The 21593-nt window shown below is 36.1% G+C and overlaps 1 protein-coding gene across 2 annotated transcripts in view; it reads right to left on the reverse strand.

Moving 5' to 3' along the window:
• The window catches only part of LOC129256916 (mucin-2-like), a 30730-nt gene extending 21419 nt beyond the window's left edge, over positions 1–9311 (reverse strand). The window contains exon 1 of one of the 2 annotated variants that reach the window (XM_064097447.1): positions 9203–9311. The gene's annotated coding sequence lies outside the window, so the exon portion shown is untranslated. The remainder of the gene's footprint in view (positions 1–9202) is intronic. The other variant, XM_064097446.1, reaches the window with a different exon arrangement.
• Positions 9312–21593: the final 12282 nt, after the last annotated feature.

The raw sequence follows: 21593 nt of genomic DNA on the forward strand, positions 1-21593 counted from the left end.
CATTCTGGTACGGAAGTCACGATAGCCTCAATCAAGACAAATTCACAATTTTTTAGAAGAATTGGATACAGCAATACATATCTGTGTGTCTAAATGTAATCATAGTTACTATTTCTGATTTTCAAATAAAGTTCATCATTATGATAATGACAGTTTGGATTAGTGGTATGGATTATACTTGTAATCATTCAAAATGTCTCTTGTTATAATATTCAGTGTTTTACATCTATGGAACTATATGAAAAAGAGCCCTTCATATACAATTTCATGAAAGGCATTATATGTACGAAAGTATGTTTTATACATAAACTTTGTCGTACAAATGATTATATGTAAATTTTGACTTTTATTACATACTTTTAATGGAAAAATACACATTTGTTGGCACGTATATAAACTTCTGATTCTTTTCTGTTGCCTTTTTCATTGTTTTAGTATTTTTCCCCAGAAGGGAAAAAATAATTGGGTATTGACGGTGAACTGAACTCGTGAACGTTTATTATATGTTGTATTTGAACAAAATGCTTAAGAAGAAATTTATAATTTATTTGGCTGAGCTAAATGTAATGAATGGTTATGAAATTAGGCATAAATATACCAACGAAAATTTAGAATGTTATCCGAAAAGATGGTATTGAATTTAGCTCTATTATTTGGAGAATCTCGCTTTCTACACTAAAGGGTATTACTTTAATCAAGCTTCCTCACAAGAGACCCAAGCGAACTACTCGTTCACAATTTTTTTTTTCATGGCAATGTAAAACATATTCAGTGTCATCAGGACTCATGGTATGTTCCGGACATGTGACTTGTGAACGCATTATATAAAACGGCATGGATTTGCTTTTTTTTTCTTGATTACTAATTCTCAAACAATTGTTTAAATTGTTCGGAAGAGGTATTATTTAAGATGTGTACGATTTGAAATAGTGATAATATATCATTATTATAGTCCATCCTATGAGTTTTCAGATGGATAGAGTAATGGGAATTGCATCCAAATTTTTCTAGGTTTCTTAATGTTGATTTTGAAGTATATTATTACTGAAATCGTCTAGGGGAATTAAGAAAGGTTTTAAGAGGTACATGTATCATATATGAAATGGACAGAGCATGACCCGTTTTACGATAAATCGCATTAGAGTAATTTATTGCCCATTAATAGTTAATTCAAATCATCACGTCAATTATTATATTTATATTCAAACCTTTCTATAACTTGTAAGCTTGAATTTAAGGATAATACTTTGTACTTAAATTGCTGAAGATAATCAAACGTGTAGTGACCAATATTCATTGTTTGTATAGATACATGAATTTATTAAAAGATTGAAATTCTCTAATAATAGACTTTATTATGTCATGTTATATCAGAAATCACTGCATTCATTAAAGTTAGATCAATATTCAAATCAATACCGTTGTTTTCAGTAAATTATTCCTACCAAGGAAGTCACGATGATAAACTAAAACGAAGGAAGTGAAGATGACACAACGAGAGAATAAAGGATTTGTCGCAGAAGTGAGATAAATTGGATATAGTGAGGAAGGAGAAGGGGAGTGACAGAGAGAGAGAGAGGTGGAGAGAGGCAGGGAGAGGGGGGAAGGGGGCTGGGAGGTATGCGAAGAGGTGAAGTCTAACCTTGAAATTTAGAATTATTCAAAGATATAATCACGGTTAGTGGAGAAGTAGGAGGTGGCATGCAGTTTTGTGAGCTACCAGTTCAGATCTTTCGTTTAGAAACTTCAAAAAGTGATAGTTGTGAAACTGGAATGAAATAAGACATTTTTGTATGAAATAAAAAAATAAAGGAGAAAGTCAGTTGTTTCGATTTTTTTTTAATTCTCTGTTATGGGACTCTTGATAAAGAAGCACCTTATTCTTTTCTGATTAATGAACCTGACGATAGAGACACTTTTAACAAAGTTAGGCATTAATTTCCGATTTATTAACCTGACAGAAGTTCGGAATAACAAACTTTATGGTGGGTCTAATCAGGGGAGAATCAAGGATTTTCAAAAGGGGGAGCCCCCCCCCCCCTCGTGAAGGAGATTTATGTCATGAATAATTTGACAATTATGATAAAAGATCCTTGCTTTACAGTATGAAGTTTCAAGTTTGTTTTCATTGATTTAAAATCCAAACCTAAAGGATTTTCATTAAAAAATAAATAAAATAAAAAAATTTCTTACCACAAAGGCCTATTTAGGGGCACTGATCCAAATTTTCAAGGGGGAGGGCGGAGAAGTTTCAAGTTAATTTTATTTATTTCAAATCCAAACAAAGGATTACAATCAAATGAAATTGATTTTTACAAACTATTACACAAAATGAATGCAAAACAAATCTTTTCTATGGCTTTCAAGGGGGGGGGGCACGGGCCTGATGTGCTCCCCATCCTGGATAAATAAAAGAAAATCAATTTTAAAAAATTGGAACGTAATTATGTTCTTTTTTATTCACTTGAGTTCCTTGCCCCTTTTCATTCTTTTCATATTTCACCCTTCACCCATATTAATTCCAGGGCGGTAAAAAATGGGGGCTTACAAAAGTGATATGATGATGAAAATGAATATTCAACAACAATATGAAAAATAATTGAAAAACCAAAATAATATTATTAATAGGCCTTACAATGATAGTACTCAACAAAAAGAGAGATTGAGAGAAGCAATACCCCCCCCCCCAAAAAAAAAAGCATCATATTTCCTTTCACCATACGACAAGATACAGTTCATTATAGAATAAACTAAGCTGATGGCACTACAATTATTCTTGTGTATAAAATATTTAAAATAATATTAAGTGTCAGGGGAGAAAGAGACTACTATTGCTTGATCTCGGGAGCTTCGAAATTAATCGAGAAAGAAGCATCACCGGAAACAGGTATCTGTGGTGAGAAGCATTTTTATACAGCTCTGTAGAGGTCAGTGGTGTGGTCGCTTCCGTTAGCTTTCTTTAATTGAGCACAAGAGGGCGCATTACATCCACTACGTAGAAGTCTATGCGCTGCTGAGGATCATGACAAATTTCATCATACATTCCGACGATTTCTCGAAGAGTCTTCAAATAAATGACAATATATATCGTTGATTCCAAGATAAATTACAGCAACAACGGAAGGAAGATCAACGTTTGGTTCGGGGGGAAAGACTGGTAAGTCAAACTCTCTTACTTTACATTTTTATTGAGAATTCTTACCATGACTACGCCTCACATACCTCTAAGTCTAACGTTAGTCCCATCCCCTACCTTTCACTGTATGGCGAATGGTCGGGGATAATCAAGGAGTGGTTTAGTTTGTGCCTCGGTGTCAGGATTCTGTGTCACAATAGACCATCATCCATATAATCGAGGTAATTACTCAGAATGGTAATTTTCTTAAAGGTAAGTTCTCAAATTGTTAAAATATTGGTAAAACATCGGCGAATTTTGTTACCTTTTGCGTCCGCTCCGAGAAAATCCGATCTTCTCGACAAGCATCAAGAAATCGTCAGTTTGCAAGCAGAGGTCTCCAAATAAGTAAGTAATATGTGATACCAACCAAATTTATGGCATTTCAACCTCCATCTGATATAATTTTTACCTTTGTCTGCTTGATTTCTTTTCTAAAATTTTGCAGAACAATCATGCGCAAATTAAGGTCTCACTGTTTTATGACACTTTTTCAGCCGAGCGCTCACTAGTCGATCGCCATGGAATTTTGAGATCGCGATGCGAGCGAAACCCTTGACCTACTTTATATTATTATATAATTCCATCAAGCGAATTTGACTTTGGAATCTTGCCTTCCGTCTGGTATTTATGATTTTGATTAATTTTGTGTGAACTGTGAGAAATTTTTGATTGAAAATAAACTTTTTTTTTTAAATAAATGTGCGCAAATTATGGTCACCCGGCCCCATCATACATGAAGTGCCTTGGCCGTGTAGGCACTGAACTCTGTGCTGGAGTTCAGTAGCTGTGTTGTTGTTGTTTTAGCTTATACGGCGCCGCGCGTATCATTAGTGAATATTTGCGCCAGCATTAGTGAATATTTGCGCCAGCATAATTTGCGGTAATTTTTTATATAACTTTTTCTGTACTTAAATCAATTCAGTAAAAGAAGGTATAGCGCTGCATTATTTGCGCAATTTTGGGAGAATCACGACATACTGTCATCACAAATCACTTAACCACTTTAGATGTATTTTCTGGCCGAGCCTGGATCGGTACGTTGATCAGGTTTCTCAGCTACTGCATGATGCGCATGCGTAGCCTTAGGCCCCCCCCCAATACCAGTCAAGGCTGTGTGATGTCTGTTGACGAAATGATCTCCTTCATCCGAGTTTCGAAATTCAAAGTTAGTACAAATGGTTAGGTTCGAGACAATACAAACGTTCTGAGTCTTGTGCAGTTATCATGCATTGGTTAATTTTCACACCACATAGTTTGCTCAATAAATTAAATATTTACAAATTGATAAGATCATACAAAGGCATATGTAATGCATTCATATTAACACGTATATAACTATTTTTTCCCAACATGGGTTTATAAGAGTCATCAAAATAATATTCATACATGAATGGAAATAAATACATTTAATTTTTTCAATTAACAATATGTTAAAATGACTCGGATATACTATGTGAATCTTTGGGTCCTTCTTACGAAGGATACCAAAGCTTTTTGATGCGAGTACTCTGCTGAATTGAGAAGTCTCTTTATATTCAATTCACTTTTATTTATTTCAAGTAAGAGCTTTTCCCTTTCTTGTGAGTATTCGGGACATTTTGTGAGATAGTGGAGAGTTGTTTCCGGCACAGCACAGAATGAGCATAGACCTGTTTCATGGTTGTTGACAAGCCGTCTATTCTTGTTAAGATCAATATTATTCATTCGGAGACAATGTAAAATAGATGAGCTGTATCTCTGGTTTAGAACACATTTGAAAGTTTTCGAAACTGATTTTTGAATGTCCTTCAAAGGGGATAGGGTTTCATCCCATTTTCTTTGCCACATTTGTGTAAAGTACGTTTTAAGAATGCAGTTTGATTCATGCTTACTAATTTTGTTATTTACATCAATTTGGCTGTGCCGTAAACCTGTTTAGCTGCGATATCCACCACCTCATTGTTCCTGATATTACAATGACCTGGGATCCATTCAAAATACACTGTCATTCCTTTATTATACAATTGTGTATACATTAACAGGATTTCATTTACAAAGTTAGTTTCTTTTTTAGTTTTGATTGCCTCTAAAGCGCTGAGTGAATCACAAAATACGACTGCTCCTGTATAAAGACCAGGTAATTGGTTCAACCAATTTAATGCTAGTATAATCGCTGCAAGCTCTGATCTATAAGACGATGTATTATCTTGGAGTCTCATTTAATGTATATATTTGTAATAGGGTACATGAAATGCTGCTGCTGCTTTTCCTGTTTCAGGAGACTTCGAACCATCAGTAAAGATTTGTAAGAAGTTATACCACTTCTTGTGTATTAATTCAAGACTTGTTTGTTTCTGGAGTGTCACATTGTCACTTTTTGATATATAATCGGATATCTCCATGGATATTATTGGTGACCGATAATGCCAATAAGGTATAATGGTATACGAATACCTATCCTCAATTTCATATTGGAGAGGCTCGGGTAATTTCTATATTCTTTCCCCGAACGGTTTCCTCGTGTTTTTGTCAGAGTAAAACTGAAACTGCAAACAGTCTTGAAGATCTTGTTTCAATGGATGATTTGGTATACTATCTATGCGTTTGTTGAGTCTTACGCTCAGCATTTCACGTCGTATATCTAGGGGCATTTCATCAAGTTCTACTTGAAGAGTTCGAAGAGAAGTGCCCCTTTTTGCTCCCGCGCATATGGCGAGTGACTGATATTGGCAAGAGTTAAAAATATTTTTAACGTTTGTGGTTGAAGAGTCATAAGCCTCACATGAATAATCCATGAGACCGAATAATTGCCCGGTATACGTGAAGTAGTTCTCCAACATTACCACAGAAATTAGCATAGGATAAGCATTTCAAAATGTTAATTCTCTTTTTACATCTTTGAACCACTTCATGTATGTGGGGTCTCCATGTTAGCCCACCCATGGGTCCATTACCGCCGCCGTGCACAGGATAACCACTGGCACGGCACTTGCAGTAACATTGATGCCTTTTATTTTTATGTTAAAATTAGAAATAGAGTATAAATCAAGTAAGCTTTGTATATTACCAAACGATATGAAGCCAATTTCAATTCCTCTCTGTCTTTCTGGTACTTTATATCGATGATTTTTCTTGATGTCGAAGCAGGCATGCTGCCAATTCGCTGGTTTTCTCTATACGCACAGAGAGGGCGCGCGATATTATTTAATAAACTTGCTTGTTTACGTCGTTTCCGTCAGATCAGCTGTACTGCTGGTTGCGTTCTAGGCGCTCCGCATTTTTTTCGCTGTTCAGCGTTATTTTATGATGTAGCGCCATCAGCGATTATACGTGAGATGCCTGTTGATTTTTTTTGGTACAATTTCCTATTATGCGCCGGCGACTTGAATCTAGACTGTTCGATAGGAAAAATTTGCACTTCGATTGTTGTTTGCGTAATTTCTACCGCAGTATTAAGGATCGGACGGAGTATCTTGGCTGGGATTTGGAGGTAAGCGTTTAAAATCCATTTTTATAAATATGTTCGATAAAAATTTTAAAATTCAATTAAATGAAAATATTTAGATGAACAAATTTAGTATATTGTGAAGATTTAGGCGTGTTTCATATTCTCACATTCGTGTGATGAATGAAAACGTCAAAATTCATTATGAAATGACATGCGTTGTGCGAGGTTAGTACAACTAACCTCGCATGCTTGTGTGAGTGATGTTAGCCTAGAGTCGAAAATAGTACCAAGATATTTGTACTCCTTCCTTGGCGTTAGGAGGTTGTCCCCTGAATATATCTCGAGATGTGGATCATATCAAGGGGAATGAGAGAAAAGCACGGGAACCATTTTTTCATAAGAAATCATCATTCCCCAAGAGAGAAACCATTCATGAAGTATATTTAGATATTCCTGGATTTCTTTGGTACCCTCTCTTATATCATTGGCAGATTTCCATATTACACAATCATCGGCATAAAGAAGATTGTGGATGGTTGGTGAGATTGGAATATCATGCACCATAATATTAAACAATTCAGGACTTAGGCTACTGCCTTGAGGAATTCCATTATTGGTTTCCATAATGTCAGAAAGATGATCCCCTACTCGAACTTGAATAGTGCGATGTGACAATAGATTTTTCAAGAAAAGTAGGATGTTTCCTGTATTTTGTAAGACCTAATTTACTTAGTTTCACAAGGAGTCCTTTTGTCCATAGGGAGTCAAATGCTTTCTTTATGTCTATAAAGATTGCTAATGTTTTAACACCAATTTTCAAATTCTTTTGAATTTCATTCTCAAGATGAACAATGCTATCAATCGTTCCTCGACCTTTGCGGAATCCATTCTGTATAGGAGATAGTAAAACATGTTTTTCAAGGTACATTTGAAGTTGTTTTTTTACCATACTTTCCATAATTTTGATGAAACAGGACGTGAGTGCAATGGGTCGATAAGAATGTGTTTTGGATGGGTTTTTGTCATGCTTTAACATGGGAATAAGTATGGAGTGCTTGCATGGCATTGGTATTATACCGGTTTCCCAGATTCGATTAATAACAAGTAACATAATTTGTTTAAGGGATTCCGGGAGGTGGTCATACACTTGAGAACCTATTCCATCTTCTCCTGGAGTTGAGGGGTTCTTACCTTGTAGGATACTTTCTAACTCTAATATCTGAAATTGTTCGTTAATTGCTTGAGGCATGTTACCTGTGTTATCGAAAGGAAGATTTTCAAGGATTGGTAGATTCTCCAGCTTGGACAAAAGATCGAGCAAAAGCGTTGGCTTTGTCTGTATCACTGAGAAGCATTTCTCCATTCTCTAAGAACAATACAGGCATGTTATGCCTTGTTGGATTAGGAACACCTTTCAATCTTTTAACAAAACGCCAGATTTGACCAAGTGGAGTGAAGCGACTCAATTTAGAGCAGTATAACTGCCAATACTGACGTTTGGCAAGTCGAATTTCTTTTTGAGCTTCTGCTTTCTTTTGCTTAAACTAATCAGGTTCTAATCTGTGAAGATTGCATGCGGTAGACTCTTCACTAGTCGCTTTGTAGCTATTTTTGCGGAGATTGCCTTTGCCAGGGTGTAAAACGGAAATGCGCCTCCGGTCCGGTCCGCTGGCAACAATCAATATATGATGGGGTGTCCAAACTTCGCGCACTTTTCAAAAATATTCATCAGGCTTATTTTTGTTCACAAAATGTTCATAATTTATACAAAACCAATTCAAGTAATAGTTACCACATTGTCGGCAAGATCGTAAACTGTAAAATCATGGACGAAAATGTAAAGTAGGTCAAGGGGTTTCGCCGGTATCGCGATCTCAAAATTCTATTCCGATCGGCGAATGCGGGCTGTGCTGGAAAACCGTTCAGAAAAAGTGTGACCTAACTTCACGCACCAAAGCTTTTGTGGAGATTTAAACAAAAAATCAAGCTAAAAAAGTGAAATATTTATATCAGATTGATGGCAAAATGCTATGGAATCGGTTAGTACCACATTTAACTCACATTTTTTATGATTTCTGCTTGCAAAATGGTGATATCGTGATGCTTGTTGAGAATATCAGATTTCTTCAAAACGGGCGCTAAAAAAAAAAGTAACAGTGACAAATTTGCCGATCTTTTGCCAATATTTTCATGAATACTGAACTCATCCTAAAGAAATTTTCACTATAGGGTACTTTTAGGTCGCTTTTCACGTTGATGATGTCAGATTTTAAGGATATTGGCTAGTTTTTTAAATAATGACCGTCCGCGAAGTATGGACACGCGCGAAGTTTGGACACACTGCCATATATGACCGGACGCGCCGTTACTCGGAATTGTGCATCTGGGACTAGGACTAGTAGGACGGCCCACGGTCTGCATCTGTGCAGTGTTACTGGATTCAATTTCAAGTCAGTGTCACCAAGAAAACGGAGCCCAGGTCAGGGGAAAACTTTAGATCTCAACCTACCACACACACATCTGATTTTAAATTTCTTTTCTCAATCTCATTACCGGAAATCATGACTTAGATCTAACGTTAGACTTAAATGGCTTACCTACAATACATGTAGTCCTAGACTGCTAAAGTACCTTGGCTTGGCCTGGCCATTGGATTACCGTTGGCATATCGACGACGCGACATATCGACAACCGACACTTTAATCCTATTTATCACACCAACGAACATAGAGGGCAGCAACACACAGCAGTACCGTGGCCGACCGCCCGATTTCAGATTAAACTGTGTAGTAGAATTTGATGCTAATATTGAAACTTGGAATATCTAGCCCGATACGCGCTAAATTAAGCGTAATTTACACAGGAAATCTGCATGAACCATGGACTCAACCGTGGGTTTTCCAAACCACCTTTGTGAATTCGGGCCTGTGGTAATTTTGATCACTTTCAAACGTTGCTTATATCAGCGTGAGCTACGACACCAATAATGAATGTGATAAAAACCTTCACATCAAGAATATATAACGTTGTTTGACCATCATCACTTTGGTCATCATGATTTTAGGCACAATGACCATTCTGTGAATATAATATTTATGGAAAAAATTCAGGAATTAGCTATTTTAGTATCATTTAATGTTAGATAGGACATATTATACAAAACTTTCTGAGGTAGATTGATACAATAATTTCAAATATATCAGTCTTAAAGACTTTTTAATAGCTAGTGTCATTTGGCCATGGCCACATTTGGCCCCTACAATTACCAATGACAATTGCATGTATCAAAAGAATTTCAATGTTGTTGGTCTGTATTTTTTGTAAGATGTGATATATTAATCATAATCAGTGACAAATTAATAGCTAGTGGTCATTTTGGCCACTTTTGGTCCCTACAATTACCAATGACAATTGCATGAGTTGTTGCTCTGTATTAATTGCATGTGTTGTTGCTCTGTATTTTTTTTGTAAGATGTGTTATATCAATCATAATCAGTGACAAATTATTTAATTCAATATGATATTACTAATAGTACATCATCAAAATGTGACCAATTTGGACATTTTGGCTACTTTGACCATTTATCCAATGTGTGAATTTTGAAATAAACATGACTGAGCAGCAATTGTAGGTCTATGGAAATGCGTTCAATTCATTTTGATGGGAAATATTAAAGGCTCACCTTTAGTAAGTTGTGACTGTCTACTGTGGGCCTGTGGCCCCTTTGGTCACTGTATAGTCATATATAGACAGCATTATTTTCCCTAGATCTTTATAGTAAAATTATACTGAGAATCATTTAAAGCAAAATTTGTCACAGTGATGTTCACTAAGAGTTTTGATTATCATTCATTTTGACCATCTTTGGTTTTTTGGCTTTTTTTTGCACAATGCTTTACAAACCTCACATTGGCATGATTGGTGAGCAGCAAATTTACCCTTAATTCTTTTGAAGAAGTACTGGGTAATAAAACACATTCTGTATATGAAATTATTCTCTGTGCCGATTTTTTTGGCCACTCTTCAGGATATGTCCACCCCAAGCAACGATAAGTTGATTTGAATAAAAAGAGAAAAATCCAACAAGCATAACGCTGAAAATTTCATCATAATCAGATGTAAAATAAGAAAGTTATGACATTTTAAAGTTTTGCTTAATTTCACAAAACAGTTATATGAATACCCTAGTCGGTATGCAAATGAGGAGACTGATGACGTCATCCACTCACTATTTCTTTTGTATTTTATTATATGAAATATGAAATATTCTATTTTTTTTCCTCATTATCAAGTGAAACAATGATTAATTCCTCTCTGAACATATGGAATTAGCATTGGATAATACTATATGGTTCAGTCAAGTTTGTCCTTATTGTCAAATCCGTAAAAAATTAAATATTGTATAATTCAAACAATAAAAAACAAAAGAAATAGGGAGGGGCATCATCGACTGTCTCGTTTGCATGTCACTGAGTTGCGCATATCACTGTTTTGTGAAAAATAAGCGAAACTTTAAAATGTCATAACTTTCTTATTTTCCATCCGATGATGAAACAATTTAGGGCAAGTTTTCAACTTTCAACTTCACCAATCATGCCAATGTGAGTTTGTGAAACATTATACAAAATGGCGAAGGTAGTAAAAATGCTTGATGGTCAAATCTATTCGTGAAATTCACTTTGACCAATATTGCTTTGTAATGACGCACCTTTGAGTTTAGGATTATTGCCTTCCTGTAGAACATAGTACTCTGTATAATTTAAATTAAAAAGGGGGAACGACGTTATGGCTTTTTAAGGACCATACAGTGACCATTTTGGGCTACATTAAACCCCGGGGGCACTCAGTATAATTATAATGCGTAGTGGGTATGTGCCGCGGAGGGGACCCCCATTTTTACACTCAAATTTCCGTTCCAAGGCATTCTAGCATTTTTTCTTATTGAGAAAAAGAATAAAGAAAGCCGCTCCAAAGCATAGCATTTTCTTCTTATCGAGAAAAACAGAAGAAAGAAATCCGCTCCAAAGCTTCGCATTTTCGTTACGCCGTGTTACAACCGATAATTGCCACCTTTCGCAATCATCACGGACGCTAATATTAGGGTCCCCTAACACAAAAGTTGACGCTTAATCATACACTTGATTTTAAGATTGATTGTACATTATATTCAATAGAATCAAACGTAGAAAACTGCTCTACAATCAATGCTAAGAGTTGTGTTACAGGGGGTTACAGGCCCTACAGATCTACTTTTCGTGTGCAAAATTCTTTCCCGCGACACCCGCGCGCCATACATGCATGTATTACGACTGATGGCTGGAGATATTCGAAATGCAGGACCTAAAATAGAATATGACATGGATAAGAAAGTGGTTTTTCAAACGAATACATATTGAGTGAGGAAAAACTTACTAAATTAAGGCTTAGATATAGATCATTACAGTCCATCGAATCGATATTGCATTTAATGTGGATTATTGGTGGATGTATGGCAATTGATTCCATGGGTCAGATCAAAGTCTCTAGCCGAACCCATTTCGCATATGTTCACATGCAGCGTATGCAATACGTTTGCATGCGGGTTTCTTTTGTTTCTTTTGTTCACTCCTTCTACACAAACGATACGCCTCTAGCACACGATGTAAAGGGTATTATGTTTTACTTTCCCCAGAAATGCGGGGCTAGATTCAAATTCCGGGGGGACCACTTCCATTGATGAGTGGATACCAGGCACGACCATGGGGTTTCAAAAAGTACCCTAAACAAGGGAAGCAAGTCTTTTCCAGATTATGAAAATGCATCTTTTAACAATAATTATTTGGCTTGTGAAACCCTACAAGTATTGGAAATATATCAATTTTTTCAGTATTTTAATCATCGTTTTTGACATCTTTATAACGTTACATAGGCCTATACGTAATGTACTTACCCACTCTTTCCCTTTTTACGCGTTGTTGCTCCTGGTATCCACTCTTTAATGAAAGTGGGCCCCCCGGGCGGCGTATTTTTTATTTACACCACTGCTCCGCCAAAATATTGAAAACCCCACAGAAACGGCTCGCGTAAGAGTCTAACACGTTGACCACACGTTTCGTCGTGCACATCTCCTTGATTTCGTTCAGCTTAGTCATTCCCCGGGAGTCATTCAAAACAAACCTTATGATTTCAATATAGATATATAGCTTTTATCATTATTTTTATTTGGCAGATAAGATCTTCTCTCTACCTCTCTATTCTTTCTTTCTTTCTTCATTTTTTTTAAAGGAAAGTCTACCCCAAAATAACTTTTTTTCAACAGGACAAGAACAATCAGATTGACAGAACTAAAAAGTTTGTGGGAAATCGGACAACTAATAAGAATGTTATGAATTTTTAATGAAATGAATATCACCAGGCAATTGCAACTGACTTGCCGACATCATAGGTGCACGACTAACCATTTATTTTATCTACTAGTTCATTACTACAAAATATAACTTTTTCCGAAATTATTTTTGATTTCCTCAAAACCTTTTCCAGGATATCTAGATGATAGATTATATGTTTTTCACGTTTTCATTATTACAGACTTTATAGTTCTATGTAACAACCTTGAAAATATGAATTTATGATTCAATATTTATAATAATTGAGTGCTTAAAGGTATAAAAATATAGTCAAGTTGAAGTTCAATATTTTGAGTTCATTGGATATTTTAAGGAGGCCTAACAATAAAATGTAAACTTGATTCGAGTTCTGAAAAAAAATCATGTGATTAGTCAATTAATGATTTTTTGCAGTATAAATACATTTGTAAACAAAATAAATGGTTAGTGGTGCATCCATGACTTCATAACATCTGCAGTTTGTCGTGATTACCCCAATTTTTCATATGATAAAAATTTCATAACTTTTTTTTAGTTGTCAAATTTTCCTCAAACGTTTTTTGTTTTGTTCATCTGATTTTTCTGCTTAGGTAGACTCTCCTTCTATTCTCCCCTCTTGCTTAAGGCCCATTTCTTTTGATTTTTTTCTTCACAATATAATTTGTTTCCAAATCAATCTCCTTGTATCTCATCTCACCATTTCTCTCTGTTCCTTCGCACTCCCCACCCCTTCCCCTCTCCTTTCGGGCTCTTTTCATCACAGCTACTACTGAACTTTGTCCAACAGGTGCACTACCAAGCATTGCTGCAAATGTATACTCTGTGATTTTGAAAAGTATTTCAGGTTGGGAAAACCTCAGAACTAGTCAGTACTAGAAGGCCTATATTGTAGGGAAAATACTATAAAATGCCCTCACACTTTCTCTCAGCACTTATTGACTCAACATCAATTCGTCACTAGACAATATTTTTTACATATTCATTTTCAATACAAACTCAAATGGTTTTTAGAACTCTTTACCGTAATATCAACAATAACACTAAGAAAATAATATGGTAAGGGGATGACTTCAGGTGGTTTTGGATATATCCATTCAACTTCATCTCACGCAGCTTTGCTTGAGCGCACAGATTAGACTTGCCCGCGAGCCTTTTCTTTCTTATTTCTGAGAATTTTGGCGGAGCAGTGGTGTAAATAAAAAAATACGCCCCCGGGCGGCCTCTCGAGCTCTGGGAGGAACCAAATGTGGATTTGGAAAGTCGTCCTAAATCGGATATATCGCTGTTACCATAGTAGCAACCAGAATTTTGCACACGAAACGCAAATTGAATGTTTCCGTTCCAGATGCGAAACGAAAAAAAAATCTCATGTCACACAATTTGCATTGCAGGACAGAGTTTTAAGACCATGACGACGGGCCCAAAAGTTTCTTCCAAAATCAACTAACGTCGTAAATAAGCGTTCGCGTTCTTCCAACGAAAGGTCGGGAATGTCGCAGCAACGCATAATGTCACACCAACGCATGAATGTCGCAGATTGCGACATTATGCCAAGAGCGTCCAACGCATAATGTCGCAATGAACGCATAATGTCGTAACTTTTCTAACCGTAAACGCATAACGTCACATGTCGCAACGCATTACGTCACACGTCGCAACGCAATGTCGCAGCGGTATTTTCTTCAGGGGAGCGTTTCATGAAAGGACTTGTCAGACGTTTTATCCGACAAGTCCTATTTTATCCGACAGTTACCATAGTATAGTAACATTGCTTATCAGCCCGCAATCAAAATCAAGGAAAGATGTCAGATCTGACAACATGTCGGACAAAAATGTTGATGAAACGCTCCCCAGGACTCGAGTTAAAGATAAAATGTAACATATGTTTTCACTAAGTATTTTGAGACACGAGAAAGAGAATTAAGTGATTTGAAAATCAGGATTACTCTTTGTATGGATATTTATCGGTTTATTGACATTTCGTCTATAATGCCATTTTGCTCACTATCACATGGCCTAATATCATTTCGTTTACCATTAGTTAGTCAACTACATAGTCCAATAACAATTTCGTCTAATTACCATATCGTCTAATAGCCAGTTGGACTAGCTAATATCCATTTTGTTTATTATCATTTGGTCTAATTGTATTTTTTTCAATTTGTCCAATATTCACTTTGTCCAGTATCATTACGTCTATTACCTTTTGGTCTAATAGTCAATTGGCAATCGGTCTAATAACCACTTGGTCTATTTTCATTTCGTCCATGTTCCATTTGGTCTAATTGCAGTTGGTCCACTACACTTTGTCTAAACCCATTTCGGCTAATAATCATTTGGTATCATTGCCATTTGTCTAATCACCAATAGGTCCAATCATCATTTCGTCCAAGAGGCATATTCATTTCATCTTATAACCATAATGGTAACTAGCACGAGACCCCTACGGTGACTCTATGTATCATTATTGACTTGTTGTAGTACTACTCCTGATTTGTGGTTCAGATTAGCTCGCGTGCAAAACTCCTCTACCATCCGCCGACAGGGCATAGGCGGATCCAGGGAAAGGCCCGCCCCCTCCCCTTACTGGTGGATAAAAAAGGGGGAAAGAAAGAAAAAGGAAAAGAAGGGGAAAGAGAGGAGGAAGAATAAGATGAGACAGACGAGTGAATAAAATAAGGCTTGGAAAATAATTGTTTAAAAAATCTTTCATGTCACAAGGAGGCGCGATAGCTCAGATCGGTAGAGCGGGGGTTTCTGATTCCGGTGACCTGGGTTTGATTGCTATAATTGGTGCGTTTAAATAGTGCGTTTAAATTGGGCATTTAAATAGTCATTACACCTACCAGGTCACTCGGAGAAGACCTTAAGCCGTCGTTCCTCTGGTTGCTTGTTTACAAGCATTCATTCATTCTTAGCAATCGAGTTAAAACTCACCATGTACCATGTACTATTGGCTAAAATTTTCGCAAGCGCTTCGCGCTCGCATCCACATCTACTTCACAATTTTCATACATAGTGCTTGAAAAAATGTTTAAACTTACCCCTTTCCTGACTGGAATATCAAGTATTTAAGTTAGCTCGCGCTTCCCTCTCGCTTTATATTTTCATGCTTTTTCATTTATGAGTGTTTTGAAAAGTATACAGTCGATAATTATTACTATTACTATTATTATCATTATTGTTATTATTATTATTATTATTATCATTTTTATTATTATTATTATTATTATGAAACTATATTTATGCATGGTGTGTGAAATAAGGTAATGAAACTAAGTTTAGGGGCTGGCCTCTCATTCAAGCTTTGCTCTTTTTCGGCAAGCTCCCTACGTTTTACTCTAAAAAAAAAATCATTTAAGGCAGCTTAACTGTGTTTATCAAATATAGGCCTAATTATGTTTTATATAATATAATGTTTTGTTATATTCTTTATTTTCATGCTATGTTTATTATATTATATATAATATTGTGAAACGGAAAACAGTAAATAAAATGAAATGACCAAAATAGTATTTAAAATGCCTAAAATCTATTAAAGTCTTCAAGCTCGTCAGGGGGGGCATAAAAGGTCTTTCAAGCTTGTCAGGGGGGGCAGTGATATGAATTTTGTATGGGTTGTGGCTCGTCAGGGGGGGTAGAGTGCCCCCCCTGCCCCCCCGTAGGTACGCTTGTGCCAGTTACCCATCCATTTCATGATTTACAAAACATTAATAGGCCCTATAGTGTCTTGTTAGAAATCTATTTTTTCGCCGTCAAGTTTTATTGTTTAGATACCTATTCCGGTGGTTCATGATTACTGAACACAAAAAATGCTTAGAATGTCTATTTTTCTATCATTTTTTTAAATTTAATTGTTGAAATATTTATCTTCATCATGGTTAACTACCAGTGGCGTAACTACGGGGGGGCATGGGGGGGGCACGTGCCCCCACAATCGGCTGACCCCCCCAAAAAAAAAACGGGGAAAAGGAGAAAAAGAGGGAGAAAGGAAAAGAAACGTACGGGGAAGAAAAAATTATTGTTCATTATGATGTTATATTAAATTATAATTATGTTGTTATATTACATTATATTACATAAGAAATATTTTTTCATAACTTCATGAAACATAATTCACTCAGGACCTATGTCTTCATTGTTCCTGGTGCTCGCATTGTCTGTTTAACGAGATATATAATCCTGTTGTACTAAAACCTCCCGTTTTCAAGTCAATATACACCAAATATATTTCCTCGCACTTCGAGATATTATTGTTTTATGTACAAGAGTATGCTTCTTTTTCATGACTACTTAAAATGATTGCCCCATTTTAAGGTCTTAATCTAAAACATTTCCTGTCCGTGCTTATGTTCGCATTAGTGGATTGGTGAGATATGTCTGCTCTCCATGAATTCCTAGAATCAGTCCTTAAAATGTCCCTTTTTCTGATCTGAATATCAAAAAAATTCAGCTCGCGCTTCGCGCTCGCATCATTTGGTTAGTGAAATACGTATGGTCTTAGTGAATTCCTACAAACAAGCCTTAGAATGCCCTCTTCAGGATTGAATTTCCTAAATTTTAAGCTCGCGCTTCGCGCTCGCAATATTTGATTAGTGAGATGCGTATAATGATTATTACAATTACTCCAAGTGCTTAATGCGTTTAGATGTAATTCTAACAAAATCAGCAAGAGCTTGGCACTTGCATTAGATGACTATGGTGAGATATGTATACTCTTAATGGATTCCTAAATTATAGTCCTTATAATCTCCCTGTTTGAGGTCAATATATACAAAAATTTCAGATCGCGCTTCGCGCTCGCATTGTTTAGTGAGAGAGGTACGTATCATGATTACAAAAATTTGATTATAATGTCCCTTTTTAGGTCTGAATATCAAAAATGTTCAGCTCGCGCTTCGCGCTCGCATTATTTGATAAGTGAGATACATATCCGTTTAATGACACTGTCCTTAAAATGTCTCTATTAGGCCAGTATACCTGTCAACTTAGCGCGCTTCGCACGCTCACTAAGTGGCTCAACATTTTTGCTGGTGCCCCCCAATGCCGTGACCCACGGTACGCCACTGTTAACTACAGTTAACAGGTCCCTTTTCGATCAGGCCAGAACTTATATTAAAAATTTCTGCTCCAGCTTCGCGCTCGCAGTTATTATCTAGTTACATACGCATCTTGTATACAGGATCAAAAACATTGCTCAGAATATTCAATTTTCTGTACAAAATACATAAAATTTAAAAAAAAATTACAGCTCGCACATCTCGCTCGCAATATTTAGATAGGGGTATTGAGATTACTACACATTGATGTTAAAAGAATAAAGCTAAGAAGTGACTGTTAGAACTACCCCTTCAAAGAAGATCAACTTTGAGCTGCCGATCGGGGAAAATATGGGTTAAAAAATTGCCCCCCCCCCATTGACGTTAAAATACACATAATTATCAATAATAGTCCCGAGTTGAGAAAAATAATTATATTGGCATTACAGGCAATCATTTCACCATTTAAAGGACAAGTCCACCCAAACAAAAACTTGATTTGAATAAAAAGAGAAAAATCAGACAAGCACAATGCTGAAAATTTCATCAAAATCGGATGTAAAATAAGGAAGTTATGACATTTCAAAGTTCCGCTTATTTTTAACAAAATAGTTATAATGAACGAGCCAGTTACATCCAAATGAGAGAGTCGATGACATCACTCACTCACTATTTCTTTTGTATTTTATTATATGAAATATGAAATATTTTTATTTTCTCGTCATTGTCATGTGAAATTAAGTTTCATTCCTCCCTGAACACTTGGAATTCCATTATTTTAATATTTTGTGCTTCAGGCAAGGAGGTCCTAATCGTCAAATTCGTAAAAATTGATATATTGTATAATTCAAACAATAAAAAACAAAAGAAATAGTGAGTGAGTGACGTCATCGACTCTCTCATTTGGATGTAACTGGCTCGTTCATATAACTATTTTGTTAAAAATAAGCGAAACTTTGAAATGTCATAACTTTCTTATTTTACATCCGATTTTTATGAAATTTTCAGCATTGTGCTTGTCTGATTTTTCTCTATTGATTCAAATCAACATTTTTCTGAGGTGGACTTTACCTTTAAAGCCTGGAACAGAGATAGCCGGGTACAATCGGCAGTCCGATGCACAGGAGGAGTGAAACTAGAGTACTCACTTTTTGTCAATTGAATTTAAAAAAAAATTGAAATGAAATATATTTTGAAAGAAATGTTTTGAAATATGTTGAAGTAAAATATATCCTCTCACACACACACACCCTCACACGCTGTGGCACTATAATATATATATATATATATAATGACTATATACGAAACTACAGTTACTGAAAAGTGCATGCTCAACTACATGTACATATAGGAGCTTCATGTAGTTGCTGATGAACCCTCAGGGGGAAACAGTCTGTACAACTAAAATCTAAGCAACTCGCTCCACCCTTTTACTTACTATACTATATATATATATATATATATATATAACACTTTTTCCGCACTTAGGGGGAAATGCGGAATAAATGATACTTAAGGGGAATTTTCATAAAAGCTGAAATAACTCTTTCAAAAAAGTCAGAAAAAAATAATTTTTCCACCTGTTCTTACAAAATAATATAACAAAACGTTCCGTAATCGAAATATATGTGAAAAGTTCATCATAAAGGATTTAACATATACACCAGCCAAATTTATTCCCCTTTACGTATTTTAACTCCCAAAGTGACAATAAGGGGAATTTGTCATATTTCCCCTGTTAGTTCCGCTGAGGGGAATTTTTATGAATTACCCTTAAAGTGCTATATTTACCCTAAAGTTGGTCTAAAAGCACGAATATGTCAATGTGAGAGTGTCGTGGTGTAGTGGATCTCGCCTTTCGATGCGAGGGTCGCGGGTTCGAGTCCCACTATGACCGATGCTATATTGCCATTCGGCAAGGCATTAATTCACAATTGCAGCTCCTCGAGACATTAGGTTAATACATATTTCCCCTAAGAGTTGAGCGCTTCGCTTTAGCAAAATATTTCCCCTAAGAGTTGAGCGCTTCGTTTTAGCAAATTACCAGTACCGTAACCAAAAGGGATAGTATGAAACAATAAGGTAATATATAATCATATTTCCCCTTAAGGTTAAGTATATGCTTTTAGGGGAAATATATTTTACCTGTACCGTAACCAAAGGGGGAAATATGAGACAATAGGGTAATATATTATCATATTTCCCCTTATGGTTAAGTGTTATGCTTTAAGGGGAAATATATATTACCCGTAAGGTAACCAAAGGGGGAAATATGAGACAATATGGTAATATGTTATCATATTTCCCCTTATGGTTAAGTGTTATGCTTTAAGGGGAAATATATATATTACCCGTAAGGTAACCAAAGGGGGAAATATGAGACAATAGGGTAATATATTATCATATTTCCCCTTATGGTTATGTGTTTATGCTTTAAGGGGAAATATATATATTACCCGCAGTGGCGTACCTGACATACCTCGTCGGGGGGGGGGGGGGGGGAGCGATTTGGACGAGTAAGGGGGGGATGTGTGGGTGTGGAAGGGGGTGAAGGGGGACTAGGAGGTGTCCTAATAACACAGTAACAATCTGGTTGATATTAGTATTTGCGATCGGGCGATTGCATATCTTTGGTCTATTTTGATTTAAAGCCACACTACACCAGTACTCAGAAATAGCTCCATCTCGAGTCCTGAACTACTGATATTGTTCCCATGAGCTCTCCCAGGATGCAACATTCTGATCTCGTAGTCTTAAAACATATGCCCACTTGAATGATTACAAATATATCCGCTACTCTTTTCAACACACACACCACTAATATGTTACCAATTAACAAAATGAGTATTGAACATTCCTGCTTTCTGATATAAAACCCATTATAGGTTAATTTACTGAAATACATACTGTCAATAATTGTGTTGAAAGGCATAGGGTCTATTTATCAAAACTAAATCTTAACCACTGAACCAAATGCTCACTGCTCGCGAGCCTCCTGGTGTAGTGTGGCTTTAAAAGAAAAAATTATCATTAAAAAAAATGTGAAATGTATTGAATTTTGACAAAATCAGTGGTTAACTTATCACTGGTAATGACAATGTTTCTATTAACGTACTTCTATTATTCCCGGGATTATTCCTCTTTGAAGAAGCTATTGACATAATTATTATGCTCCCAATTCTGCATTTATTTGGAGATGTAAAAAAGTGTATTTGACAATGAATTGAATTGAATTGATTTGCATTTGTTTCATTCCCACATGCACAATTAAAAGAATATTCAGAATATGCATCTATTCACTCATTGAAAATAAATGTAGTAAAGTGAGAAAAAAAATAAACAGTAAAATTGTGTATCACTAGATATAGGAAAAATCACTCACTGGGAGGAATGTCAGAAGGAAATGAAATTGGAGGAAGATAGATAGGGGAATACAGGGGCGGATCCAGCCGGCGGCGAGGGGGGGGGGGGCAAATCGTGAGAAAATATTAAGCGGCTCGTCAGCGCCGTGTTCCGCGCTTGTGAGGACAGGGGGGAGTCTGAGAAGCTGAAGAAAAATCGAATTTTCAAACTCAATTCGTGC

This window comes from Lytechinus pictus, chromosome 3 (genome assembly GCF_037042905.1).
Source record: "Lytechinus pictus isolate F3 Inbred chromosome 3, Lp3.0, whole genome shotgun sequence".
NCBI lineage: Eukaryota > Metazoa > Echinodermata > Echinoidea > Temnopleuroida > Toxopneustidae > Lytechinus > Lytechinus pictus.